At 53.6% G+C, this 9,269-nt stretch overlaps 1 long non-coding RNA gene across 2 annotated transcripts; it reads left to right on the forward strand.

The window, feature by feature from the left end:
- Positions 1 to 1,288: 1,288 nt before the first annotated feature.
- On the forward strand, positions 1,289 to 7,821 carry LOC130542476 (uncharacterized). 2 transcript variants are annotated; one of them, XR_008957049.1, is made up of 3 exons: positions 1,314 to 1,523; positions 4,072 to 4,163; positions 4,872 to 7,821. It is a non-coding gene; the product is annotated as an uncharacterized LOC130542476 (long non-coding RNA). The 2 variants fall into 2 exon arrangements; XR_008957048.1 differs by having other exon boundaries at positions 1,289 to 1,523; positions 4,072 to 7,821.
- Positions 7,822 to 9,269: the final 1,448 nt, after the last annotated feature.

A 9,269-nucleotide genomic window follows, 5' to 3' on the forward strand; every position in this document is an offset into this window, starting at 1 on the left:
CCATCTCCAGAAGGACTTACGTAAGAGGCAGAGGGGTAGCTCAACCCAGGGGCTCCAATGACATTACCAAGGAGGCCTCCCTTTATTCAGACTCTCCTTCGTCCCGTCAGCTGTGTTATCTGGTGGGCAATCTCCCTTGTGGAGGCCAGATGCCTCCTCTGTGTGCCAGAGTCACATCTCCTCTCAACAAGGCAGCACAGAGGAGCGTTCCTCTACTCCAACAGCTGCTACAAAGAGCTGAGGCCGGACTTTCTTGACAAAGGTGGTCGATGTGTCTCCCAGGAGCCAACCCCTGTGACTGGGAAGACAGAGGTGGGACAAGGTGTACAATAAGCTGATAGACCTAAGCCAGAGTCACAAGCCACCTCCCTGAAATGGCAGCAGGGTCAGGCTCACCCAAAACATGTGGAAGGGAGGGGACTCCCCAAAATGTCGGGCAGGCTGGTCTCAAGGAGGAAACAGATCTCGTGCATGCAGAAATAGTATGTGTTCATGCTACCCTTCCATATTCCATCTTCTAGCTTCCACTGTGAAAAGTCGAATTCATTCCCTTTCACAGAAGCGACAGGAGGACTAGAGGGAGTGTCCTGAGAGAAGAAAAATATCAATCTCCTGCATCTTATTGCCTAGGATTCAGTTGTTACTTTGAGACCAGGATACCATTTGTGTTTGTATTATCCAAAACCCCAAATAAATCCCACCTTTCTGGGGTGCCTGGGTGGCCCAGTCCGTGAAGCATCACTCTTGATTTGGGCTCAGACTTATGATCTCAGGGTTGAAGGATCGAGCCCCGCATCGGGCTCTGCGATCAGCAGGGAGTCTGCTTGAGATTCTTTCCCCTCCTGCTGCTCCTCCCCTGAGCCCACGCTCCTGTGCGCTCTCTCTCTAAAATACATAAATAAGATCTAAAATAAGTAAGTCGCAGGATTCCACCGCAGCGCGCGTACTTCTCGGCCGGAGTCTGCCGCCGTGCTCCGGGTCTGCCCGGCGGGGTCCACCTCCTCCTGCTCGCCTCGGTCCCAGGCCAGCCTCAGGTGTCCTATGTCCGGCTTTGCTTCCTCACGGCGGCAGCGCCACCAGCCCCGCAGCCCCGCAGCCCGTGCATGCGCCTCCCACTCCCTCGCAGGGAGAATCTTTCCAGGGTTCCCCCTGAAGACAGCCCCTCGCAGCTCATTGGTCAGAGCTGGGTCACATGACCACCTAGACCAATCACTGCCCAAGTGGAGCAGGATTGGCACGACGGATCAGCCAATCATAAGAAGCTGTGAACGGGGCCAAGGCTGCTCCCGTGAGAGGACTTCCTGGCTTCCCACAGCGAGGACTTCCAGAACTGGTGTACAGTCGAAAGAATGTTCCAGAAGTCCACATGCTCACCCGGGGCAGCTCTGGGCCGCCCTATGAGGCCGGCCCCAGAGCCACGCTCTCCTGGTTGTGTGGTTCATCACTGTGTGGACCGTGTCTCCTCAGGCCTGCGGAGACCGGAGGCAGCGGTAGCCGAAGGCACAACGGAGCCTGAGCCGCACGTGAGGGGGCGGAGGAGGGTCCGGGTGGGGGTGAGACACGGGGAGAGGCAGAGCCCGCGGGAGAATCAGTGTGTGCGGGGAGTGGGGAGGACGGACATGGGGACAAGGCAGGACAGGCAGGGGAGTGGGGGGAGGGACGGAGGACAGGCAGGGGGTGGCGGGGGAGGAGATGAGGACAGGCCAGGGCCAGATGTCCGGAAGGACTCCACGTGAAGCCAGGTGAGTGTGGGTGTGAAGATGCCCGCTGGCAATGCTGTGCAGGACGGTGGCGGGAGGGCGGGACACCCCCGCTGCCTCCTGAGAAGAGTGTCCCCACTGGTATCTGTGTTGGCGCGTGGGGTCCGATGCAGAAGCTCTTCCTTTGTCCGTGTAGCCCGCTCTGTCGCCCTCGTTGCTGCGGTGACCGAGAGCCGCCACCTCGCAGAGGCTCCACTCCGACGTCCGCTCTCACTGTGCCAGACCCCTGCGGCCGTGGGGGTGCCTTCCATGCAGCACCCCAGGTGTCCTGGCTCCCTCCGTCGTCTGGGGCTCCCACCTCAACCCGGGGCTGCCAGGTGGGGCTGGGGCTGGGATCCACTCCTCACCGTGAGCCTCGCGGCGGCCCCTAGTCTCCACACGGAAGGTTCTGGAGCGCCTTGGCCTGGGTGCTGGGGGCTCACTCTGCAGCTCCTTTGTGGGACCTCTCTGGTCACCTCCCCATCTGAGAAACAGGTGGTGACCTGGTGCACGTCCCGGGGTGATCGCGAGGCAGCCCGTGATAAGGGGCAGCACGTTGTGGTGTTCGAGAACAGGAACGTGACAAGCGCACGACAGCGGCGTGTTTCGTGCTCGGAAGCACGTAGCTGACTAACTGGGAGGCAAGTCTGGCTGTCAGCGTTTCTGTTGCCTCGTTGAGGACAGTGTCACCGTGCTGGGCTTGAGTGAAAGGCAGACACAGCTGCGGCTCCACCCCAGCCTGCGGCCCCAGCGTGCGGGGACCCCCAGGTCACCACCTGAGTCTCCTTTTCTAGGTGGGAGCAGGGGAGCAGCCGTTCCCCGTGTGAGGCGAGCGCAGAGTGGAGGGGGAGGGGCTGGCAGCAAAGGAAGAGTGGCTCTTGGTCGGGTTTAATCCTCAGGCCCATGTTTGGTGTGTACTAAATGGCTTTGGGTGTCTCCACCGCCTTCTAGGGCGCTCTGAGGCCGGGTGAGGGGCTTCACGTGCCCGCTGCCCTGGGTTCGGCCTCCCCTGGCCCGGTCCCATCTCCTGATGACAGAGAAGCCAGCAGACTTCAGCTGTCCCCCCTGGGGGACGCCCCTACACCTCCCGGAGGCCTGCTCTTGGCCCAGGCTGTGGGCGAGGAGCCCCGAGGTCGTGCTGGGGTAGAGGCGCGTGCTGCGTGGGCCCCCGCTGGGTGCCAGCAGTCTCCCAGGGCTGGCACAGGGATCTGGCTGTCCTGGACTATTCTTTAGAGAAAACCAGTTGGTGAAGGAGGGAAACCCAGGGCCTTATTCAGGGCTGGGAGCGGGGCTCACCCACAAGGTGACGGTGACAGTGACAGGGCACAGGGCTCAGTGCTGTGCAGGCTGAGCTGGAGGCACATGGGGTCCACACGAGGGAAGAAGCAGGCAGATGGCCGAGTGACCCGTGTGGGGGTTAAATGATTCCCTGTGGCAGAGACGTTGTACGGTCATCATTTATTGAACACTTGCTGTATACTGAGACAGCACCAGCGCAAATCTGCATCAAATCTCCTGGAGACTACTTTACATACGGGGCAGGTGTTTTAATTGAATTGTGAATGACAGAAAACCCAACCTGAAGTGCCTGAAGCAAAAGCAGAGTTATTTTTTGGCACATATCCTCGGGAAGGCCCGTGGAGCCACAGGCTTCGGCAGCAGCTCTGCCAGAGTCCAGCTGACCTGCGTTGTGAAGTCTCTCCGCTCCCCCGTCGGTGGGCTGCCTTCTCCGTCTGTCCCCTCAAGTGTGAGAGCCACTCCCAGGGCCTCCTGCCTAAGGGCTGGTGTCCAGCAGAGAGAAGCAAGCCTCTGAACCAGCATTCTGCCTGGATGTTCTTGCACCTTCCTGGACTTGCCCGGGTCATGGGCTCACCCCCGAACAATTAGGGTGGCCGGAGGAAGGGCTTGCACTCTTACTCGGGCCTGGACCATGGGGCTTACTGCCAAGCCACGGATGGAGTCTACTTCAGATCACATGGGCTTCAAGTGGGGAAGGGGGCAGGGGGAAGGGCCTGGACCATGGGGCTTACTGCCAAGCCACGGATGGAGTCTACTTCAGATCACATGGGCTTCAAGTGGGGAAGGGGGCAGTCACCGGAAGGAAACTGAGGGCCTTTCTCAGGAGAGGAGCAAAGGGCAGCTGGGCAGCGGGACAGCAGAGGTCCACTGCAGTGGGTGAACTGTGCCCCCTGCATGTGAGGTTTATTGCGGGCTGAAGGCATGTTGGGAAGTTATGAAGAAGCAGATACAAAGAGAAGCCCTCTTCCCCGCATGTGTTTACCTAAATTCAGGACATGACCTGATTGAGGTTTCTTCCCTCCCTTTCTACTAGGAGGAACAGGAGTGAACCACCAGAGACAGAAGTGCACCCTGGCCAGCCAGAGCACAGCACCAGAGGCGTCCACACATCACACATCGCAGACTGTATTTATCTTTCATGTTCCCACATGGGTTTACCTTCCCACAGTTTGCCGCCCCAGAAACGCAAACCTCTTCCTGTGTCTCGTCATTTCTCTAAAAGCTTGTTGCTCTTTTCGTTTAGATGCTAGATAAGCCCCACTACTAACTGCCATTTGGAGGTACTCATTGCTGAGTGCTCTGATGGACGGGTTAAAAAGCTCCTGTTTGTGTTTCTCCTGTTGATCTCTCTGGCAGTCTAGTTCCCAAGGCCTAGCCAGTGAAGCTGGGAGGTGTAGTGGAGAAAAGATTTTTTATCCCTCCCCTGCACCACCGCACTGCCATTTATCACACCATTTTATAATTAGGAAAATTAAAGTTCAGATAGCGTAAGTCGCCCCCCTCGGTCACACAGCTGATGATGAGAGATGGCTGAGATTCTGTCCCAGTTGTGTGGACTCTGTGTTGTCTGACAGCGTCCTGGGCCATTCTGCTTGGCCTTCACGAAATCATCTGTTATTTGTGGCCAAGGGATTATATTTCATCTTTCTCGATATCCCCTGTAGGTGCCAGAACAGAGTCTTAAATAGAGTAGTGTTCGATAATAGAATTGAAAATTTCACCCAAAAGGATCACTGGCTCAGTAACTTCAAGTTTAATATTAAGTTTTAAACCCATTTTCTAGCTGAATGCCCTCCTTTGCCATTTTGTAATAATGTCCCTTTTATTTTCAAGGATTGCTGAGGCAGTGAATTTCAAAGACTATGTGATGCCTGCAACCAGTTACCACGTTTCCCTGGAGGAGCCATTACCACCCACTGTCCCAGAGTTTATTAGGCAGCTCCCTCACCACCATCCATCTCGGGCACGGATAGGTGACTTTCTCTTCCTTGATTTGGTTTTGCGTTTAGGACAGTTGTTTGTGCATGTGATCATGCGAAGAGTCTTTGATGGTGGTGCTGGTGGGATGAACCAGCATTCTCCTTCAGGAGGTCCTTTCTTTTCTCCTCCTGTAGCAGAAGCCCCTCAGGTGGCAGTGAGGGTTGTTCTCCGGGTATTGACATGAAGTGAAAGAGGCCACAATGAAGATTGCATATGGTGGCACAGCAACCAGGAATGTGTCTATGAAAGAAAAAATGTGTTTTACGGGGTGGGAGGCTGTGCTTTCTGGGAGGACTGGGGATAAATTTGTCAGTTCTTGGTTATCTTGTGTCCATGGTCCATGCCTTCTGCTGGAGAGAAACGCTCTTGAGAGTGTGGAATAGACTGGTAGGATTTGCCCTGTTGCGTTAAAGCTTTAATTAATTCTCTTTTCCAACAGATGAAAATGCCCAAGTAGTTGATAAGGTGGATGCAAACAGTCTGCTCACTTTTTAAAAAGTTTTCTCCTGCCTGATTTAGTGAGAAATGTCCTCACAAAAATTGTGTGATTGTTTAATATCTGCTGTCACTGTGGCCGTAGTTCCTGCATTTTCATGAAATGCTTGTTGACCCCAGGATTGTGGTCTTCCCAAGATAGTTACTGAGGAGAAGCCAGATATGTCTGATAGACGTAAGAGAGGTTAAAGAAGAATCCTTGCAAGAACTTTCAATTCCATTCCATTCATACATTCATTCTGTTCCATCCCACCCATTCTACCCACTCTACCCACTCCATCTACTCCACTCACTCCACTCCACCCACTCCATTTCCATTCCACCCGTTCCACCACTCCATCCCTTCTGTCCCACTAATGATTATTAAGGTCCTGCCACATGACAGACACTTTATCTATGCAAGGTGCCCCTTTTTGTCTCCACAATAGTCACCCTTCTATTCCCATCTCAAAGAAGACCAGAGCCATTGATTCAGTCGTGGATTGCTGACTGAACTTGGGAAAGTGAGGACTGTCACTCTCACTGCAGTCTCCTGTTCCAGCCTCCCTGGGTCCACCCATACGTGAGGACCTTTCCTCCCCAGGATACTCATTTGAGCATAATTCCCTGGAGATTCCTCCAAATTTCTACATATGTCAACAATTTATTCCTTTTCATTGTTGCACAGTGTTCCATGATGTGGGCGTACCACAGTTTGTTCAGCCATTCACCTGTCAGAGGACAACTGGGCTGTCTCGGGTTCGGGGCTATTGTGAACAAAGCTGTTGGAAACATCCATGTGCAGGTTTTTGTGGGAACATTTATTTTCTCTGGGATAAGTCCCCAAGAGCACAATTGCTGAATGGTATGGTTGTTGTATGTATAGTTTTGTATGAAACTGCCAAACTGTTTTCCATGGCAGCTGTACCGTTACATGTTCCCAGCAGCAACGTATGAGCGATCAGTTTCCCCACCTTCTCCTCAGTATTTACTGTTGTTGCTCGCTAGTTTTTATTTTAGCCATTCGGATAGGTGTGTGATTTTTTATTTGCATTTTCCTGATGGCTAGTGGTGTTGGACATCTGTTCATGGGTTTGTTGCCATCTGTATGTCCTCTTTGGTGAAGTATCTGTTCATGTGGTCTGCCCTTTCTCTAACTGGATTGTTCATATTTTTACTGGGTAACTCTGAGAGTTTTTAATATTTTTGGTTATTATTTCTTTGTCAGATATGTGGTTTCCCGGTATGTTTCTCCAGTCTGTAGCTTGTCTTGTCATGCTTTTCACATGGGCTCATGCAGAGCCGAAGTTTTCAGTTTGGGTGAGGTTCCCTCCTGTACACCCCTTGGCTAACCTGCTGATACGACCTCCACAATCTGCCGGGATTCCAGCCGCTTTTCTCCATCTCCATGGGCCCTTTCTAAAGCTGTGTGTTCTAGGCTACTCCTCCCTCACTGGCGGGTGGGCCCCTGCCTTCCCCACCCTGGAGCTATTAGTGCAACTTCCCAGAGAGGGGTCCTTGCAGACCCTCCTTCAGGGGCCCACAGCCCATCTCACCCTCTCCTCCAGGGGTCAGACAAGGCATCCGATGGGTTCTGAAACAGACATGTCAGAATGTGCCATTTGTGGTCAGGCACCAGTGGCCTTTAGAATCTAGGTGTCGGTGCCTCGTTTGAAATTCCCTTTTTGTTATCCTGACTTTTATTTTGAGGGATGGCAGGAAATTGTCACGTTAATGTTAAAGGAGCTTATTCTGTCGTTTTGGAGGGATGTACACATTCTTCCATGTTAGTCTTCTGTTTCTTTAGTGGCGGGTGCAGTGAATTTAGGGATTTACGAGCCATTGCTCATTGGAGTTTCTTTGTTAGCTTCTTAATTCTCATTGTCCTGGAGCAGGAAGCTTCATCATAGAGATAGTGAGATTTGCCATAGGTTAAAAATGTAGATCAGCCACTGGGACCATCAGCATCCTTTGTTTGCAGACAACACAAATGGCCCGCACTGATGTCAGCCAGTCATTGCAAGGCCGCCGCAAGTTCGCGTAAGAAGTTAGCGGAATGGAATGCCAAGGTGCAGGAGACCCGGAGGCGAGACAGCAACTATGTTAAGACGTAGTTATTTATTTTAGAGAGAGCGCACACATGTGAGCAGGAAGGGTGGAGGGAGAAAGAATGTCAAGCAGACTCTGCATTCAGCGCAGAGCCCGACACGGGGCTGGACCCCACAACCCTGAGATCACAGCCTGAGCCGAAACCAGGAGTCGGACACAGCCGACTGCGCCACCCAGGCGCCCCAAGACAGCAGTTATTAAAGAGACTTTTTTTAAATGACAGAAAGTTTCTTCTGTCTTTCCTCATCGAAGCGGGAGCTCCCAGACTTCAGCGTCAGAAATGTATTCAAACCCTCCAGCCTCAATAGTGTATTTGACACAAATGGGGCTAAGCCAGCCAGCACCGCCAAGTTCCATTCGGGTAATGAGCCGTGACCCTGCTCTTCCCACCGAGAGTGGGATTTCAAACTCGGCAGTTCATCAGAAAGAGAAGAAGAGGGCTTGTGTTTTCATGTCTCATCTCAGACCATCTAACTGAGTACCAGTCAGCACCCCAAGTTTCCAAATCAGAGTCTACTTGAATCAGTCTGAAAGGAGGGGGTGCATTCACAAATTTGGGTGTGTTCCTTCCGGGCTGTGCTTCCATCACCATCTTCAGAGCAACTCGGAGGTGGGGTCCGTGGGGGGACTGTGGCTCACTCTGCAGAGATTAGAAATGCCGTGTTCGACCTGGTGCCCTTGGGGGACGACACCAGCTGCTAACGCAAGTTCTGGTAGCTCTCAGTTCCTGTAGGGTCACAGTGATTTCGCCCTCCCGTATTTCAGGAGGACCATGGTGCCATGAAGACCACGTTTCCTGTGGACCAGCTGGACCACATGGCTGGTGAGCCTGCTCAGTGTCAGTGACTTTGACATCGAGCACATGTTTCCTGGGATCCAGAGGAAGAGCATTCAGGGCCCTTGGGGGAGGGACTTACAAGAGTGGAACGTGAGTGAGGCAGAAGGTACACCGGGACTATCCAGCGCATTTCCTGGTCTTGTAACAGTGACATCAGGGTGCAGTTCACCGAGAAGTGACTGGCACAGTCGTCTTGGAGAGCCCTGCGTGCCTCCTGTCGACCACACAGAAGCCTGGGTCCCCGCCTCCCCTTTTTCAGGGCTCTCACCATAGCTGCTGCACAGTGGTGCCTGCTCACAGGTAGGCATTTCTACTGACCATCAGCTAGGAATGCTTTAAAAATCAGCTTTAAAAACAACAACAAACACTTCATGGATTTGTCAGCATAGGGCCTGCATTCCCATGGCCAGAGCTGCCTGCGGGGGCCACTCCATTTGCACGCGGCTTGTTTTCCTAGAACGGTAGCCCTGCCTGCTTTGTCGTCATGTCACCTTTCAGCCTGCTAGCTGCTTGGATTGGACCCTACTTCCTGGCAGTAAATTCCCCCTTCACCCCCCATCCAGTATGCCCACTGCCCCATTCACTAACCCTGCCTGTGGCCACACATGCCCGTGGAGCCAGGCCCTCCTCTCCCTGCTGGCCCCGTCGGAAGTGTCTCAGGCTGCACACCTGCTCCTCACCAGCAGACTCACTTCATTTCGGTTCTTTCCCACACTCAACGCAGACGCTTCCTGCTCGGGCCACTGATGCCCCAGCACCAAGTCCATCTTCAGGTGCAAGCCTGGGCCGCCCTGCAGACTTGACACTGATGCTGGCCACTTCCTCTGTGC

This window comes from Ursus arctos, unplaced genomic scaffold (genome assembly GCF_023065955.2).
Source record: "Ursus arctos isolate Adak ecotype North America unplaced genomic scaffold, UrsArc2.0 scaffold_34, whole genome shotgun sequence".
Classification (NCBI taxonomy): Eukaryota; Metazoa; Chordata; class Mammalia; order Carnivora; family Ursidae; genus Ursus; species Ursus arctos.